Below are 18968 nucleotides of genomic sequence, written 5' to 3' on the forward strand. Positions count from 1 at the left end.
TGAGGTGGTCTACTAGAAATATTTTTCGGTTGCAGACTCCATGATATCTGCTCCAGCTACATCAACATAGTCATCATCGCTACTATCTGGATCCGAGTCGGTGTCGTCCATGATGATGTAGTCTTCCGGGCTAATCTCCTTGGGTTCTTCGTCTTCCTCTACTGGCGTAGGGCCTCCCATAAATATTCCAATCTTCTTGATCAGGTCGTCATTCTTCTCCACCAATACTTCAATTTCCTCTTCATAATCTTCACGTGTAGCCTTGAGTTCTTCCTCCAGTTCCTTGATTCTAGTTTTAGCCTTCTTTAGATCTATCATGTCCGCACACATCTGATTCTCCTATCGTCGAATGTGCTGGTTTAGCTCCTGGATAAAAACTGCAATTGATCTATCCTTCCTGGTGCTGATCATCTCCCAGTGTTCATCTCGGCGCCCACAAATCTGGTAGATAGTATCCTTGAGATCATTGCGGTAGACTTCTCCAATGCGTCCCATGGCGATGTGGGCTGCCATGCTCTTTCCTAGACTCCAAGTGGGTGCATAAATAGAAAACTCTATGGGCTCAGTGACTGGCATGAACGTCCTTCCTGGAACTTGAACTTGAATCATCCAGCGCTCTTCTTCAGGTCAAGTGGCGTTGTAGGTTCCGGTGAAGCTTGGTACTCCTATGTTCAGGTATCTAGTGACTTCCTTCAAGTGACGTCCAAAGGGTGTATCTTCATCCTGTTGCGTGAACTTGTTCCTTGCATCTGCCATCCTAAAAGAGTAGAAAAGATGAGAAATTAGAAGAGAAGAGGGTGAATAGTGATCTAGGTCTTTTAGCTTAGTGGTCGTGTCCTACAGTCAGCGTGTGCTTTGATACCATCTCTGTAGCGACCAGACCTCAAGCAGTCTGATCTCTGTGCTCCGGTGTCATCCCTGGATCAGTAATGCTGACACCACACAGTACTCGGAGGATTTATAGCAGAGTAGCAATCACACACTTATTACACCGAGTGTCTCAAAAGAGAACTTATTACAATAAATATGGCTTAAGGCCATCTAATAACGATAACCGCGGAAGGCTTGGAAGATAAGTGAGTCCATCAACTCCAACGACATCACTGAGTATAGAACCACGACCTAAAAACTCCTTAATCGTCGTCTGAAAAGTCTGCAACATTAACGTTGCAGCCCGAAACGGGTCAGTACATGGAATATGCTGGCAAGGTAACACATAGAGAGTAATGGAATGAAATAGCTATACTATATGCATATTTGGCTGGTGGAAAGCTCTATGGTTACAGTTTTGCATAAAGCCAATTTTTCCCTACTTCAAAGGAATAAATTTATTTAACTATCATGGTAGTTGTTAAACACTGAGAATGGTTGACAGCATTCTCAATCCCAATTAAGCATCATCATTAAACATAACCCAACGAAATTAATTTAGAGTAACATGTTGAGATTCACATGATAATCCAGGTACTAGATACTCAAGATTGTCCATAACCGGGGACATGGCTAACCATGATTAGTTTATTACACTCTGCAGAGGTTTGCGCACTTTTCCCCACAAGACTCAATCGCCTCCGTTTGGTTTCTCGCACTACATGCTGTTTGAGAAGACGGATGACCGACACATAGTCTTTCAGAAGCGCTAGCACCTTACGATCGGGTAGACCGTACCACCTACATCCCCTACATCTGCTAGTCTACCACTGTAAGAGTTCGCACAACTTAGTCAACTATGCTAGAGCCCATAATAGCTTGTGGCTGCACACGGAAGTTTCTAGTATGAATAGTCTCATGATCCCTTTGAGCATGGGTGGCGGTCCAAAAGAAAACAGGCAAGTCCTGGAATACCCAGGTGCCTCAATCCACCCAGATGTGTGTTTAAGTTTCCACCTTAGATAAACCATTAATTAATCAAAACTCACATCTATCATGGATATCACTCACCCAATCCACGTCTACTAGCATAGCATGGCATAATAAGCAAACGTAGAAATAACTCCCAAAGGTTTGATAATAAACAGGTAATAGGTACTACCTCATCTACTTCCCATCTCACAATTTAATTAGATCCTAACCATGCAATGTGTGAGGATTGATCTAATGCAATAAAACTGGGTAGTAGGAAAGGTATGATCAAAGTGTTACTTGCCTTGCTGATGATCCGCGAAACCTAGAGATTCAAAGTAACAGGCGGCGCACTCCGGGTATTCTATCGCAGACAAACAAACAAGCATACAATAAGTACTCAACTAATGCACAGGTAAAACTCAAAGAAGAGATCTAACCAGAAGGTTCAACTTAAGAACTCTGGTTGGCAAAAAGAATCAAATCGAACGAAGCAACGAAAGTCAAACGGCGAAAGAAAACAACTTCATTCTACTAATCTGGATCTAGGGCAAATTTTACAGTAGCAAAATCTTGTTTAAGTTGGTTAAACGGATAGAGGGTTTCGAGACGAAACTCTAGGCGCTTGAATCGCCTGATTCCGATAAACGAGCGAAAAGTTATACTAAAACGAAAATCGGATCAGGAATCGCGGTCAGAAAAATCGCGGATTTAATCCGAAAAAAAGAAAAACGACGAACGTTCGCTAGAACGAACGAACGGACGAACGCTCACTATTTAAATAAACCGGAAAAACCGATCTATTAAAAAAACCGAATCTAAAAAAAGGCGCGGATTTTAAGGCGGCGGCGGACCTCGACGGCGGGACGGCGGTGGCGGCGTCCGGCGGCGTGGCGGCGGGCGGCGGGGCGGCGGCATCATCGTCGGCGGCGGCCTGGGGCTGGGGCGGCTAGGGTTTGGCCCGGGTGGGCTGCCCCGGCTTATAAAGCCTGCCCGGGCCGGTGTCCAGGTCGGATACGGCCCGTAGGTCGGTGCGCGTTTTTTTATATTATGCGCAGAAGAAAAATAAAAAGAAATACTAAACGGACTCCAAAAATTCTGAAATAAATTTTCACGGGCTTCTAAAATCAAGCCGCACAAGGTGAACATTTATTTGGGACCTAAATGCAATTTTTAAAAACGCACATTTTTCCTAAATTCAAATAAAACATCGAAAAACTCCGAAATAAAATCTTATTTGATTTTATTATTTGATCCTCAATATTTCTTTATTTGGGGAAAGTCATTTTATTCCCTCTCTCATATTTTTGTAATAAAAATAATTGATGATAAAATAAATAAAATGAAATGATCCTATTCTCAAAAATTGAGAAAACTCAAATATGAAATAACGAAATCCCCAACTCTCTCCGTGGGTCATTGAGTTGCATAGAATTTCTAGGATCAACCAAAATGCAAAACAAAATATGATATGCATAGATGATCTAATGTATAACATTCCAAATTGAAAATTTGGGATGTTACAGAATCTAACCGTTACACACAATTTGCCAAACTCGATGGGACCGAATGGTTAAACTCGGTGGGACTGATTCAGCAAACCTAGTGACCGTTATGATTTTCGGTGGGACTGAGATGCAACTCGGTAGGACCGATATGGTTAGGGTTAGGGCATAACATAATCTCGGTGTGATCGATTACACAAACTCGATGAGACCGATTTTGGTAATAAGCTAACCAGAGAGTTGGTCAGGTAAACTCGGTGGGACCGATTCGCTCATCTCGGTGAGACCGAAATGTTACAAAAGGGAAACAAAGAGTTTACATTCCAATCTCAGTGAGACCGATCGCTCATCTCGGTAAGATCGAAACATTACGAAGGGAAACAGAGATATTACAATCCCATCTCGGTGAGACCGATTTGCCTAGAGTTTGTGGCAGTGGCTATGGCATTTAAAACTCGGTGGCGCCGGATAGAAAGAATCGGTGGGGCCGAGTTTGACTTTTGGTTTAGGTCATATGTGGATGTGGGAAGGTAGTTGAGGGTTTTGGAGCATATCACTAAGCACTTTGAGCAAGCATATCTTGGATCACTAAAATATAAAATGTAGAGTCTTGATCTTGAAGCTTGAGCCAAACTTTTTTTCCTTAGAATTTTGAGGGATCCACTTTCCTCATCCATGCCATGCCATTCATTGAGATTTTCCTGAAATATTAATCTTGGAATAATGTTAGCTCAATGAGCTATATGTTGTTAGGAATTACCAAAACCACCCAGGGATAGTTGCACTTTCAAGTACCTTCCAGGAATAACTTTTGCTATTCCCATATACCTGATGGAATTAATCAGTGCATGTTCCTCCTCAGTAGTCCAAGCATCGTTCCATACGTTTGGATTCAGATGATTATGCCACCTAAGATGTTTTGAATGAATTCAAAAATCAACTTCATATTAACAACTAAGATGTTTTGAATGAATTCAAAAACCAGCTTCATATTAACAACTGCTTCACCTAGACCAAATGTTTTTCCCCCGATAGCAGCCATAACTTGATTGAAGAATAGAGCAACCGTCTGAAGAAAGAAGAACAAAATAGTTAGCACGGGCTGCGAATAGAGAAAGAGGCGCCAAGAAATAATACGTTACTCAAGGCAATTACCTGTTCATTAGCGGTCAGAGGAAGTCCACCGAAGTAAACACGCCGAGCATGCCAAGTAACCTAAGAAAAGAGTGGTCAGGCATATGCATCACAGAACAAGAAAAATCTCAAGCACAAAACAAAAAATCAAGCATACCTGCTGTGTCATGGCAGTGGCTGCATAGCAAGTGGATCAATGCAAAGGGAAGAGAGAATTAGAAAGTAATAACAAAACATTGAATAAGAAAGAAGCAGAATAGATCACAGGTGGGTTCATTCTGCCATCACCAAATAAACTGCAAATCAGAGTGAATCTAGTCACGTTATGATGACAGAATGGACTATCCATGATTTGAGTACTAGCTACACAGAATCATAAAAGTAGCACAGTAGTCACCTGTCCTAGGGCGGATAAATTGAACATGTTCGGGAGCATGTTCGGAAACATCCCAGGATCAGCGGGGAAGTTCTGGTAGCTGACCTGCAATGCGTCAACAGAGAATTGTTACCAGTGTGTTTACCTTGCACATAGGGGTTAAATGCATTTCAGCAAACCATATAAAAATAAAACAATCAAAACAAATACCTTGCAAGCATTTTGTTAGTCCATACTTGTTTACAAGGTCAATAATTTTGTCAACTTCCTGTAGAAAAATATCATAAATATAACTATAAAATGTGCAAAATCTTTTTTTTTCTCGAGCAAAGTCAGGAGTGCAATGACAAACCTCTTGAGTCCAAGGACCTTTGATGAGTTCAGTGTTAAAGAACCTTCGTAAACATTGCACCTCTGTCCTATCCGAAAATAATTCATCTGTGTAGGTAGATACTGACACAATATGTGAGCTCATCACACTTGCATATGCAGAACAACGTCTAAAGAAGTATGGCATTACTATATTACTAGCTAAAACATTCATAAGGTATTACCAGACGTAAGATAAATATTGTGTGCACAATTGGAAGGAGTTAAATTCGAGAAGGATTACCATACAAACACAGACCAGGTTGATGAGTGATCCACAGGTTCAGTTCGAACACAAGAAGCACACCATCAGAACCATAACAAATCAAATTAGCCATCATGAAAACCTCCATCCACCCTGGATTCTACATATACATCATTCTAAGCACAAACATCATACTTGTGGCAGGAAAATATACAACAATGCATTGAAGAGTGTCCAAAGGGCAATGATACTATCAACTACAAAGGTATGTAGGTCATAAAATTACATGCCCATGACCTTATAGAAATTTCCATGCATATGTAGTTATGGAGCGCTTGCACAATGACACACAGTCACAGTCAACACACACACACAGTCACAATCAATACACAGTCAGTCATAAAATGACACACAGTCACAGTCAACACACACACATACACACAGTCACAATCAATACATAGTCAATGTAATAAAATTTCACACATACACAGTCAACACACACGCACACACACAATGGAGCGCTTGCACACAAGAAACAGACAAAGAAACACACACAATCAGTCACACACACAAACAGTCAGTCACACACAGTCACAGAGACACAATGGAGTGCTTGCACACAAGAAACATACATAGATAGGATGAAACTAATCAAAGACATGAGAAAAAGTAAACTCTTTGTTCAAGCTTCCTGTTCAAAACCTTCAACTCTGCATTATTTTAGTTCTTCAATTCCAAACCTCTCTCTGCACTACCCAACTACAAGCCAGGAGGCCACTACTGTTATATAAACAAAGACAAGTGTAAGAGAGCCAAAGAACAAATTAGGAGGTACCTTTTCTTTATCACCAAATTTCAGAGTCTGCACGTACCAAAATTGTATTTCGTGTCACAAGATGAACCTAAAGAACTCACTAGGAAAATACTCAAATTAACAGATCAAGTGAATCATAGAATAGAAGTCCAACAAATCCAAAGCAATTCAAGTATATATGTAGGTAATTGGAGCTCATGTACATGCAAACCTTTCCCTCCCATAAGGTGATATAAATTTGCAAGCTGAAGATCAAAATTCGATTACCTTAGTTGGTAAAACAGAAAGCGATAGGAACCCTGAGTAGTCCTTGGCATACTATCGGCATACTATCAGAATTATCGGTCCTAGAAAGAGCAACATACTATCAGCATGAATACATAATCTTGTGAAGTGAGCAAGGAATACATGGCTAAATAAGCGTTTTGGGACTACAGACATTAGCATCACAAAATGTAGAAAACATAAATATACCTGCGTTGTAACCCATCCGTGTCCTTAGCAACACAAGGAAGAGCAAATGTGACATTTGTCTATATCCTACCTGAAATACTTAGAAAAGCATTATTCCAGTGAATGGGCAGCAGTAATACAAAAAAAGAATATGATATCCACATAAGAGATAACTAAACACAGATATCACAAAAAATGTATTGTCAAACACCACGGTATACATGATTATTATGATAAGAAGAAAAAGGAACAAAAACAGGGAAAGGATGCTGTGATGAGTGAGCGAGATATATAAGATAGGCATGAGATGCATTGGATGCCAAATCAGCCACACAAAGGAGTGAAAGCCAAGCAAGTGAGTGTTACAAGAGTCAAACTTTTCTGCTTAGCCTATCATCATCTATCAGCAGGAGAGAAGCCTGACCAGCGCACATCTCTGGATCCCTGCCTGCTCGAAACGACCTAAATGGTTTACATCCCTGATCACATCCCCATATATGGGGAGACGACATTGGAACACAAGCAAAGCATGAATAAGAAACGTATTGGACATACCATATAAGAAGTAACACAATCAGAATCACCCCATCCAAGCAGTCAAACATAGTCACACGCAGATAATGGAGCACTTGCACACATGAAACAGACAAAGAAACACACATAGATAGGCGCACATCAGACACACAGTCAGACACACACAATGGATCGCTTGCACACAAGAAACACACAAAGAGACATACATAGATAAGGGTACAAACAGAAAGCTAATACATGCAAGACCGAAGTAAAATCGGAAAGCTATAAAGAAGTTCCAGAAACTGAATGAGTAAACTGATTTCTGTAGAGGGGTGAGGGTAATTCAGATCTTCATTCCTGAAAACAGGAAGCTAGTTAGATCATCATCATTACCCACAAGTTTGTAGGCACAGAGACGCATGCTTATTCTTGTCACAAAGTCTAGGCAAAGCAAGAAAAGCATTATTTCAGTGATTGGACAGCAGTAATTGATATCATATCTCATGCATAATTGAGTCAGTGAAACTCAAAAGGGAACAAAGAACAGTAGAAATGTATTGTCAAACACCACGGTAAATGATTATGATAAGAAAAATTGATAGCGTGAATGTTCATACACACACAAAAGAAATACCACTTATGAACAAAAACTACTTGTGTTGAACATAAATGAAATTAAAAAACTAGCAGATTTACACTATATTAGGCAACAACCAGGTTATAAACAAACATAGCATAAAATCTATATGCAATCCAAATCCTAATCAGGCCCAGGCTTCGCAAGTGCATGGCTTACATAGCAACAAATACAGAAGTCGGCATTCCAACCAGCGAGTACAAAAGTTGTTCCAAGTTGATGCCATATATTAAAATTTAACAGGACAAATAGAAGGGACATGACAAAGTGAGCAGCATTGATAAGAAACGTGTGATAAACGTGCTTTCACAGATAAATAAACTCTGGAGTTATGCTCACAGCAGAATTATATGCCCAGGTGTGCGATGACAAAATTCTAGAGTTATGCTATGCAATCTAGAACAAAGTCTAAGGCACCTCATCTAGTACTCCTATATGCAACACAAGGAAGAAAAGTAGGAAACCTTGTCAAACAGTAGCAGCAGCAGGTGTTCAATTAGTCAATCAGCAAGCCACATGATTTGCACTCTTTTAAAAATTTCTACTCCTCCTGCTCGAAATGGCACCCACGGCCTACATGGTTAATGGTTTGCACCCCTGAACACACATCACCATATATGGGAACATAAGCAAAGCATGATACTCTAGGAAGTAAACAACCAATTGAAAAGAACAGAAGCAGTAACACCCATCAGAACAAAATCACCCCTGCATCTATCCTGGCGAAAGTGAAACAAGCTAGCTGGTACAATCATAATCGACATAGGAACCAGAGTATCTAGGCTAACACGAACAAGCTAGCCATTTGAGATCAGACAACAACCGAACGACAACGCAACAGCCTAGGAACCGATCTGAACTACCACGACAAACTGACAATCGCTCTCTGTCTCTCCATCTCCGGCCCATAACCCAATTTTAAAACCAAGACCCGACCTTTCCTATAACGCTCGCGCTGACACGAACACGAAGACACGCAGGATCCAAAGCGTCTCTCGGACAACAGGAGCGCACGCAGAAATTTCTGAATCGCAAACCAGACGGGAGACCCTCGACGAGACGGACCAAGAACACGCGAGCGTGTCGGGGCGACGGCGAGGACGAGCAAAACGAAAACGGGTGACGGCGAGGACAAGAAGAATTCAAATCAGAAGCGAGCGACTCTAAACTGACGATGGCGGGGACGCGCAAAATCAACTCGGGAGCGGTTCTAAACTGACGCGAACTGAGAAGGAGCAAACTCAAATTGGGCGCGGTCCGAATGGACGACGGCAAGAACGAGCAAGATCAAATCAGGCGGGGTTCTCTAGCTATCTAAATCGGCGACGGCGAGAAAAATCAAATCCGGGCGCGACTCTAAACGGGCAAATCGACCCGGGACGAGCAAAATCGAATCCGGACGCGATTCTAGACGGGCAAATCGACCGAGGAGGACGAGCAAGATGAAACCCGGCTTGAGGAGGGAAGACGCGCGGCCCGGGCGAAGGGTGGAGGAGCAGCGGACCGGCCGGAGTGCAACAGAGAGGTCGGAGGAGAGAGGCATCGCCCGGACGAAGAGGAGGAGGAGGAGCGGACCGGGCAGAGCGCGGCGAGGAGGCGAGAGGCGCGGCATGGCACGGAGGAAGAGAGGAGGAGGAGGAGGAGCGGGCCGGCCAAAGGGCGTAGCTTTATAGCCGGGGCAGAGCCGGAGCCTCGTCCTTGGCCAAGGTGCACGTGGCGTGGCGGCGGAAATAAAAGGAAAGTGGAGGTGGTGATGGATGGAAGGATTCGGAGCGGGTAGGGGTCGGCTGCTGTGCGATGCTTCTGTCTCGAATTGGGGGCGGACTGGGGAATTTCTTACCGTTGCCATGCCCATTCACGCCATGTCTTGGAAATGTTTTTTGGTATTCTCGAAAAGAAAATGTTTCTTAAGTACAGGTCATGGCATGCCATACCATATTAGGCCATCTCAAACGCTGACCATGAAATGGATATGTATTTTTTTTTTTGACGAGAAAAGGGATATGTATCTGACGTTGACATTGACATGGAGTCGGTCGTCCAACCATGCCCGCGTACATTTCAACCGTATTTAAATAAGCTGGACGAAATACATGCAAATTAAACAATTTTTATTTGAATCGGACGATTTTTTTACGTTTCTGGCATATTTCATGAAATAGAAACGACCGGACCTAAACTTAGTGCAAATCTAAGGTGGGGCACATCCTCGTGAGTCCTTATTCTTCCCTTATGTGCCCATGTTGGACGGCCAGCTGAGCCACACGGAGTGAAAGTGCGGCCGCCGATGAGCAAGAGTAGAACATGGGACATGGATTGGCTCACGAGAGTCGAGGCCTCGCCGCCTCACATGCCCTACCGCTCCTCGTCGGAGTCTACAGCCTGTCCGTCACCGGTTCACGTGAGATCGATGATGGACATGGACGGACATGCCTCGGCATGGAATCGGTACCCTCGAAACTTTATTGGCGGAGCGAAGGGTGCGCAGCTGCCGACAGTCTCGTCTGTGATCGCTTGCGCCGCCTCCGCGTCCGACTGTGTCGCGACCGCGTTGCAGATGGCATGAGTGTGTGCGACCTTGTACAACACCCTTTTGTTCGGTGACGAAGTTGGGGCTCTCCGCGGTCTTGGCCGCATCGGCCTCATCACTCACGAGCTGGCCATAGATTTGGCCTTCTGTCAGCCAATGCTACTTGAGGAGGGAGAAGTTGTACCCTATTCCTCCTGTGCTTGCCAGAACCCTGACATTGACTATGGCGCCGGCTGCTGCTCCGCCATGGCATCCTTGAAGTGCGCTTGCACATGCTCCATGGTCAAGTCGGCATCGAACAAGGCAGGCAGGGGCGCTGACTCATCGCCGAAGGCTGTCTCCATCGTCAGAGACCTCCAATGAGTAGGCCGGTAGGCCGACCTCTATCTGCCTCACACGGCAACCCTGCCAGCCATTCACAAGGGTGGCCAACTCGTGCTTATGCTCTATCGAGAGGCTCTCCAATAATGCACTAGAGCTCGCGGTCATGGTGGAGGTGGTCCACGGAGGAGGATGTGAAGCAGACATGGTGTGGTGTGGTTTGTGCCAAGTGTGACCTGGTGTAAATGGCAGACACCGGCCAGGCCAAGCGGTGGGGTGTGTCAATGTGGGCGCCGGAGTTGGTTTCGCGACCGGTGTGCCCGTATAATGACGGTAGACGAACAGACGGTAACCTGCTTCAAGTGGTAGATATCCATCATGTCTCGTCCAGTAAATGTCTCTAAAACATTAAACAAGCACGAACATCGGATACGGCGCAAGCGGTGCTCTCAACCAACGCTTCGCTTCAGTGTCAGCACAAATGAGAGGCCGCATTCGCTCTAGGCCGGCATGAATGCAGCGCTCGTGCTCTGGAACGGCTTGAGCAATGGCAACCGCTTCACGCGGGAGATATTTTCGGGTCGGTCCAGGGTCTCCTTTGCGTACGTGGCAGCAATCCCGCAAAGCCCCTGGTTTTGCCTCTAGTTATATATCATAACAGTAGCTCAACTCATAAAACTTCTCATGATCAAGTAACAAGCTATTCACATGTTAAAGTATAGATCATAAACTTTCTTGAAAACTAACAAACCATGCTCTTAGTCATCAAACAATTGCAATTCATCTTATTTTCGGGAAGGGTCTATGTAAGAGCTTTGGTTTAGCAAACTCCACATACTTAACTATCATTTAATCTTTCACAATTGCTAACACTCACGTGATATTTATGGGTTCAAAGTTTTAATCGGACACAGAGAAAGATAGGGGCTTATAGTTTCGCCTCCCAACCTTTTACCTCAAGGATAATGTCAACAATAATAATTTATGAAAACCTACATCCAAGTGGATATATATATCCGGATCGCTCCAACACAAAGTGCTTGCCAAAGGAAAAAGTGTAAAAAGGAAAGGTGATGATCACCATGACTCTTGTATGAGGGTAGAAGATAAAAGTAAAAGATAGGCCCTTCGCAGAGGGAAGCAGAGGTTGTCATGCGCTTTTATGGTTGAATGCACAAAATCTTAATGCAAAAGAACGTCACTTTATATTTCCACTTGTGATATGGACCTTTACTATGCAGTCTGTCGCTTTTATTTCTTCCACATCACAAGATCGTATAAAGCTTATTTTCTCCATACTAATAGACCATACATATTTAGAGAGCAATTTTTGTTGCATGCACCGATGACAACTTACTTGAAGGATCTTACTCAATCCATAGGTAGGTATGGTGGATTCTCATGGCGAAACTGGTTTAAGGGATGTTTGGAAGCACAAGTAGTATTTCTACTTGGTGCAAAGATTTTGGCTAGCATGAGAGGGAAAGGCAAGCTCAACATGTTGGATAATCCAAGACAATATAACGTTTTGGATATAGGAAAACATAACCCATTAAGTTTTTTTCCTTGTCCAATATCAACCTTTTAGCATGTCATATTTTAATGAGTGCTCACAATTACAAAAGATGTCCAAGATAGTATATTTATATGTGAAGTCTCTCTTCCTTCAATATTCTTTCATCAATTGTTCAAGTGACCAATTCTGCGTTTGCTAATTTTTAATAAGTTTACTACCTATATTTATTATGTGTGAAGTCATTACTCCTCATGTTATAAGCATATGAAATGTATATACATTCATATTTATTACATTCAATTCATTCCACCATTACTCATAGGATATACGTGAAGCACGTGAGTAAATGACAAACTAGTCTAAAAAGATATAAGTGGGGAACACTGAGTAGTCAAATAATTAACTAGCCATGGGAGGATTCTTTTTCATTCAAGATTTCAGATCCAATGATTTTATTCAAACATCAAATAAAATTGAAAATACGCTCCAAGTAAAACACATATCATGTGATGAATAAAATATAGCTCCGAGTAAGGTATACCGATAGTTTTGAAGAGGAAAGAGGGGATGCCTTCTGGGGCATCCCCAAGCTTAGGTGCTTGAGTCTTCCTTGAATATTACCTTGGGGTGCCTTAGGCATCCCCAAGTTTAGGGTCTTTCCACTTCTTATTCTCCTCATATCGATATCTCACCCAAAGCTTGAAAACTTCAATCACACAAAACTTAACGGAACTTCGTGAGATAGGTTAGTATGATAAAGAGTAAACCATTCACTTTTGTACTGTCAAAGACAAGGTTCATAATTGTTATCACACAATGCCTACTGTACCATATCATTTCTACAATTTATATAGAGAAATATAAGCCATAGAAACTAGAAAACAAGCAAACTATGCAATGAAAACAAAATCTGTCAGAAACAGAACAGAATGTAATGATCTGAACAGTAACCATACTTTTGCTACTCCAAAAATTATGAAATAAATTTGTGGAAGTGAGGAATTTGTATATTAATCTTCTGAAAAAAGAATCAACTTAATCGCACTCTTCTGTAAAAAATGACAGCTAATATCGTGAGCGCAAAGTTTATGTTTTTTTACAGCAAGATCACATTAACTTTCACCCAAGTCTTCCCAAAGGTCTTACTTGGCACTTTATTGAAACAAAAGCTATAATACATGATTACTAAAGTATCTTACTCATGAGACCACACGAAAACAGTAAGGGTAAATATTGGGTTGTCTCCCAACAAGCGCTTTTCTTTAATGCCTTTTAGCTAGGCATGATGATTTCAATGATGCTCACATAAAAGATAAGAATTGATACATAAAGAGAGCATCATGAAGAATATGACTAGCACATTTAAATCTAACCCACTTCCTATGCCTAGGGATTTTGTGAGCACACAATTTATGGGAACAAGAATCAACTAGCATAGGAAGGAAAAACGAGTATAACTTCGAAACTTTAAGCATATAGAGAGGAAACTTAATATTATTGCAACTCCTACAAACATGTATTCCTCCTTCATAATAATTTTCAGTAGCATCATGAATGAGTTCAACAATATAACCATCACATAAAGCATTCTTTTCATGATCTACGAGCATAGAAATTTTACTACTCTCCACATAAGAAAATTTCTCCTCCTTCGAAATAGTGGAGCAAACTTCTTCTAAATCCACTTTAGATGATAGTATTATTCATACTCCAAAAGATATAAGTGAAGTTCATGGAGCATTCTACAATTAATATATACTAATCAATATCCAAGCTCAAAATATATAAGTGAAGCACACGAAGCATTCTATAAAACCATACTCAAAAGATTTAAGTGAAGCACAAAGAGCAATTCTATAAGATCATACTTAAAAGATATAAGTGAAGCACATGAAGCATTCTATAAATGAATGAAGGGATATCTCATAGTAGAATGGTTCTTAAAGGAAAAGCAAAAAACACAAAGGACATAAATCATGTGAACAAAACAAAAACCGAGGTATACCGATAATTGTTGAAGAAGAAAGATGGGATGCCAACCGGGGCATCCCCAAGCTTAGATGCTTGAGTATCCTTGAAATATTTACTTGGGGTGCCTTGGGCATCCCCAAGCTTGAGCTATTGCCTCTCTTTATTCTTCTCATATTGATAGCTCCTCGATCTTCGAACACTTCATCCACACAAAACTTTAACAAAAACTTTGTGAGATCCGTTAGTGTAATAAAGCAAATCACTACATTTAGGTACTGTTGCAAACGTATTCCAATTTCATATTAGAACTATATCTACTGTATTCCAACTTCACCATGGTTCATACCCCCGATACTACCCATAGATTCATCAAAATAAGCGAACAACTCATAGAAAACAAAATCTGTCAAAAACAAGACAGTCTGTAGTAATCTGGAAGTTTAGTATGCTTATGTAACTCCAAAAAATTCTAAAAATATATGAAAATTTTAAAAAATTGTACATAAGTAATGTGCAAAAAGTTTCAGACCCATTTGACTTTTCAGTAAAAAAATTAAAATCACGTGCTACAGCCAAAGTTTCTGTTTTTGTACTCAACATAGTAAACAAGCAATCTAATCATCCTAAAACCAAGGCTTGGCACATTATTTTAATAATACAATGGTTATATACAAGGGGATAATTATTTTCAGAGAATCTTCCATGAATTTTTTTACATTGTTTCCATGAGCATGAAAACAAGTGTTCAAGGTCGACCCTCACTTCTCCAATGCATAACCTTCCAATCACTTCTCTTATTGAAAACTTTTTAGGTATGAGAGGCAAATGTTTTTTTTTGTATTTTCATTCTTTTAAAAAAATTGTATGTTTCACCCACAACTAAACATAAACAAAAAAGGAAAAACAAAATCTACTTAGTGAAGAAAGCAAACAAGCATACACAAGAATATCAACCCCACGCTATTGCTCCCCGGCAACGGCGCCAGAAAAGAGCTTGATAATCCCCAAGTGCAGGGAATCATCATAGCAATTCCCAAAGGTGGACATAATAAGTATGGAGTGTCGAACCCACAAGGAGCTAAAGGTAATATCAATATTCTCTCAAGTACTATCTACCACTGATACGACTCTACGTACACTGAACGTTTGCTTCCAACTAGAAACGAGAAATAAAACTACGTTGTGGGTATGAAGAGGATAACTTTGCATGGTATCGGAGAGCTAAAATATAAAAGTAGGTGCTATTATCTGATGTATACTAAACAACCTTCTTCTTTTAGACGTTGTTGGGCCTCCAAGTGTAGAGGTTTGTAGGACAGTAGCAAATTTCCCTCAAGTGGATGACCTAAGGTTTATCAATCCGTGGGAGGAGTAGGATGAAGATGGTCTCTCTCAAGCAAACCTGCAACCAAACAACAAAGAATCTCTTGTGTCCCCAACACACCCAATACAATGGTAAATTGTATAGGCGCACTAGTTCGGCGAAGAGATGGTGATACAAGTGCAATATGGATGGTGGATATAGGTTTTTGTAATCTGAAAATATAAAAACAGCAAGGTAACTAATGATAAAAGTGAGCACAAACGGTATTGCAATGCGTTGAAACAAGGCCTAGGGTTCATACTTTCACTAGTGCAAATTCTCTCAACAATAATAACATAATTGGATCATATAAGTATCCCTCAACATGCAACAAAGAGTCACTCCAAAGTCACTAATAGCGGAGAACAAACGAAGAGATTATTGTAGGGTACGAAACCACCTCAAAGTTATCCTTCCTGATCGATCTATTCAAGAGTCCATAGTAAAATAACACGAAGCTATTCTTTCCATTCAATCTATCATAGAGTTCGTACTAGAATAAGACCTTAAGACACAAATCAACCAAAACCCTAAAGTCACCTAGATACTCCAATGTCACCTCAAGTATCCGTGGGTATGATTATACTATATGCATCACACAATCTCAGATTTATCTATTCAACCAACACAAAGAACTTCAAAGAGTGCCCCAAAGTTTCTACCGGAGAGTCAAGACGGAAACGTGTGCCAACCCCTATGCATAAGTTCACGAGGTCACGGAACTCGCAAGTTGATCACTAAAACATACATCAAGTGGATCACGTGCTATCCCATTGTCACCATAGATAAGCACATGCAAGACATACATCAAGTGTTCTCAAATCCTTAAAGACTCAATCCGATAAGATAACTTCAAAGCGAAAACTCAATTCATCACAAGAGAGTAGAGGGGGAGAAACATCATAAGATCCAACTATAATAGCAAAGCTCGCGATACATCAAGATCGTGCCAACTCAAGAACACGAGAGAGAGAGAGATCAAACACATAGCTACTGGTACATACCCTTAGCCCCGAGGGTGAACTACTCCCTCCTCATCATGGAGAGCGCCGGGATGATGAAGATGGCCACCGGAGAGGGATTCCCCCCTCCGGCAGGGTGCCGGAACGGGTATAGATTGGTTTTCGGTGGCTACGGAGGCTTCTGGCGGCGGTACTCCCGATCTTCATATCTGAAAACAATCATCAAGTATCAAACTTCTCATAGTATTCAATGCACTTTATATGAAAGTTTTTATTATATCCCTCTTGGATGCCTATCATATTAGGACTAAATTCATAACCAAAGCAAACTACCATGCTGTTCTAAAAGACTCTCAAAATAATGTAAGTGAAGCATGAGAGTTCAACAATTTCTTTAAAAAACCACCGCCGTGCTCTAAAACGATATAAGTGAAGCACTAGAGCAAATGACAAACTACTCCGAAAGATATAAGTGAAGATCAATGAGTAATCGAATAATTATGCAACTATGTGAAGACTCTCTAACATTTAATAATTTCAGATTTTGGTATTTTATTCAAATAGAAATCAAAACAAAACAAAATAAAATGTCGCTCCAAGCAAAACACATATCATGTGGCGAATAAAAATATAGCTCCAAGTAAATTTACCGATGAACGAAGACGAAAGAGGGGATGCCATCCGGGGCATCCCCAAGCTCAGGCTCTTGGTTGTCCTTGAATATTACCTTGGGATGCCTTGGGCATCCCCAAGCTTAGGACCTTGCCACTCCTTATTCCACAATCCATCGAATCTTCACCCAAAACTTGAAAACTTCACAACACAAAACTTAACAGAAAACTCGTAAGCTCCGTTAGTATAAGAAAATAAATCACCACTTAGGTACTGTTGTGAACTCATTATAAATTCATATTGGTGTAATATCTACTGTATTCCAACTTCTCTATGGTTCATACCCTCTGATACTACTCATAGATTCATCAAAAAAAGCAAACAACACATGGAAAACAGAATCTGTCAAAAACAGAACAGTCTGTAGTAGTATGTATCAAACGTATACTTATGGAACTCATAAAATTCTCAAATAAATTGGTGGACCTGAGTAATTTGTCTATTAATCATCTGAAAAAGAATTAACTAAATAGCACTCTCCATAAAAACATGGCAGCAAATCTCGTGAGCGCTAAAGTTTCTGTTTTTTACAGCAAGATCGCAAAGACTTTCCCCAAGTCTTCCCAAAGGTTCTACTAGGCACAAACACTAATTAAAAGCATAAAACCACATCTAAACAGAGGCTATATGAATTATTTATTACTAAACAGGAGCAAAAATCAAGGAACAAAAATAAAATTGGGTTGCCTCCCAACAAGCACTATCGTTTAACGCCCCTTGCTAGGCATGATGATTTCAATGATGCTCACATAAAAGATAAGAATTGAAATATAAAGAGAGCATCATGAAGAATATTACTAGCACATTTAAGTCGAACCCACTTCCTATGCATAGGGATTTTGTGAGCAAACAACTTATGGGAACAATAATCAACTAGCATAGGAAGGCAAAACAAGCATAACTTCAAAACTTTAAGCACATAGAGAGGAAACTTGATATTATTGCAATTCCTACAAGCATATGTTCCTCCCTCATAATAATTTTCAGTAGCATCATGAATGAATTCAACAATATAACCATCACATAGAGCATTCTTTTCATGATCTACAAGCATAGAAATTTTATTACTCTCCACATAAGCAAAATTCTTCTCGTTCGGAATAGTGGGAGTATCATAAGGAACTCGAATACTATAAACTGTTTCCACATTAAAGGAGTAATGTTCAGAAAAAGGATAATCATAATCATGACAAGTTTTATAAATATAATCATCACTACTTTTTATAGCATAAGTATCATCACAATAATCATCATAAGTAGCAACTTTGTTCTCATCATAATCGATTGAAACCTCTTCCAAGATAGTGGAATCGTTACTAAATAAAGTCATGACCTCTCCAATTCCACTTTCATAATTATCACAATAAGATTCAACGCCCTCCAAAATAGTGGGATCATTACTTCCTAAAGTTGACACTCTTCCAAACCCACTTTCATCAATATAATCATCATAAGTAGGGGGCATGCTATCATCATAACAAATTTGCATATCAAAACTTGGGAGACTACAAATATCATCTTCATTAAACATAGCATCCCCAAGCTTGGGACAAACATTAATTGCAGCAAATATATTTTCAAACTTGTCATTCTCATCAAACATAGCACCCCCAAGCTTGAGCCTTTTCATATCATAAGCATAATCACTCTCATCATTAATAATATGGATAGCACCAATAGTATAACAATTATCATCATCACAATGAGTAATAGGGGCAACATCATTTGGGAGGGATACCTTTTCACCTTTACTTCTCCGTCTTTTCTTTTTCTTCTTCAAAT

General features: G+C 40.6%; 1 long non-coding RNA gene across 5 annotated transcripts; it reads right to left on the reverse strand.

Annotated features, from left to right (window-relative positions):
* Positions 1–4000: 4000 nt before the first annotated feature.
* On the reverse strand, positions 4001–9494 carry LOC119366347. 5 transcript variants are annotated; one of them, XR_005176010.1, is made up of 9 exons: positions 6720–9493; positions 5210–6592; positions 5068–5125; positions 4879–4962; positions 4639–4658; positions 4503–4562; positions 4356–4416; positions 4143–4256; positions 4001–4048 (listed from the first exon to the last, which is right to left on the reverse strand). It is a non-coding gene; the product is annotated as an uncharacterized LOC119366347 (long non-coding RNA). The 5 variants fall into 5 exon arrangements; XR_005176012.1 differs by having other exon boundaries at positions 4004–4048; positions 4176–4256; XR_005176021.1 differs by lacking the exon at positions 4001–4048 and having other exon boundaries at positions 4055–4256; positions 5210–5295; positions 5471–6592; positions 6720–9494.
* Positions 9495–18968: the final 9474 nt, after the last annotated feature.

Source organism: Triticum dicoccoides, chromosome 1A, assembly GCF_002162155.2.
Source record: "Triticum dicoccoides isolate Atlit2015 ecotype Zavitan chromosome 1A, WEW_v2.0, whole genome shotgun sequence".
Lineage (NCBI taxonomy): Eukaryota > Viridiplantae > Streptophyta > Magnoliopsida > Poales > Poaceae > Triticum > Triticum dicoccoides.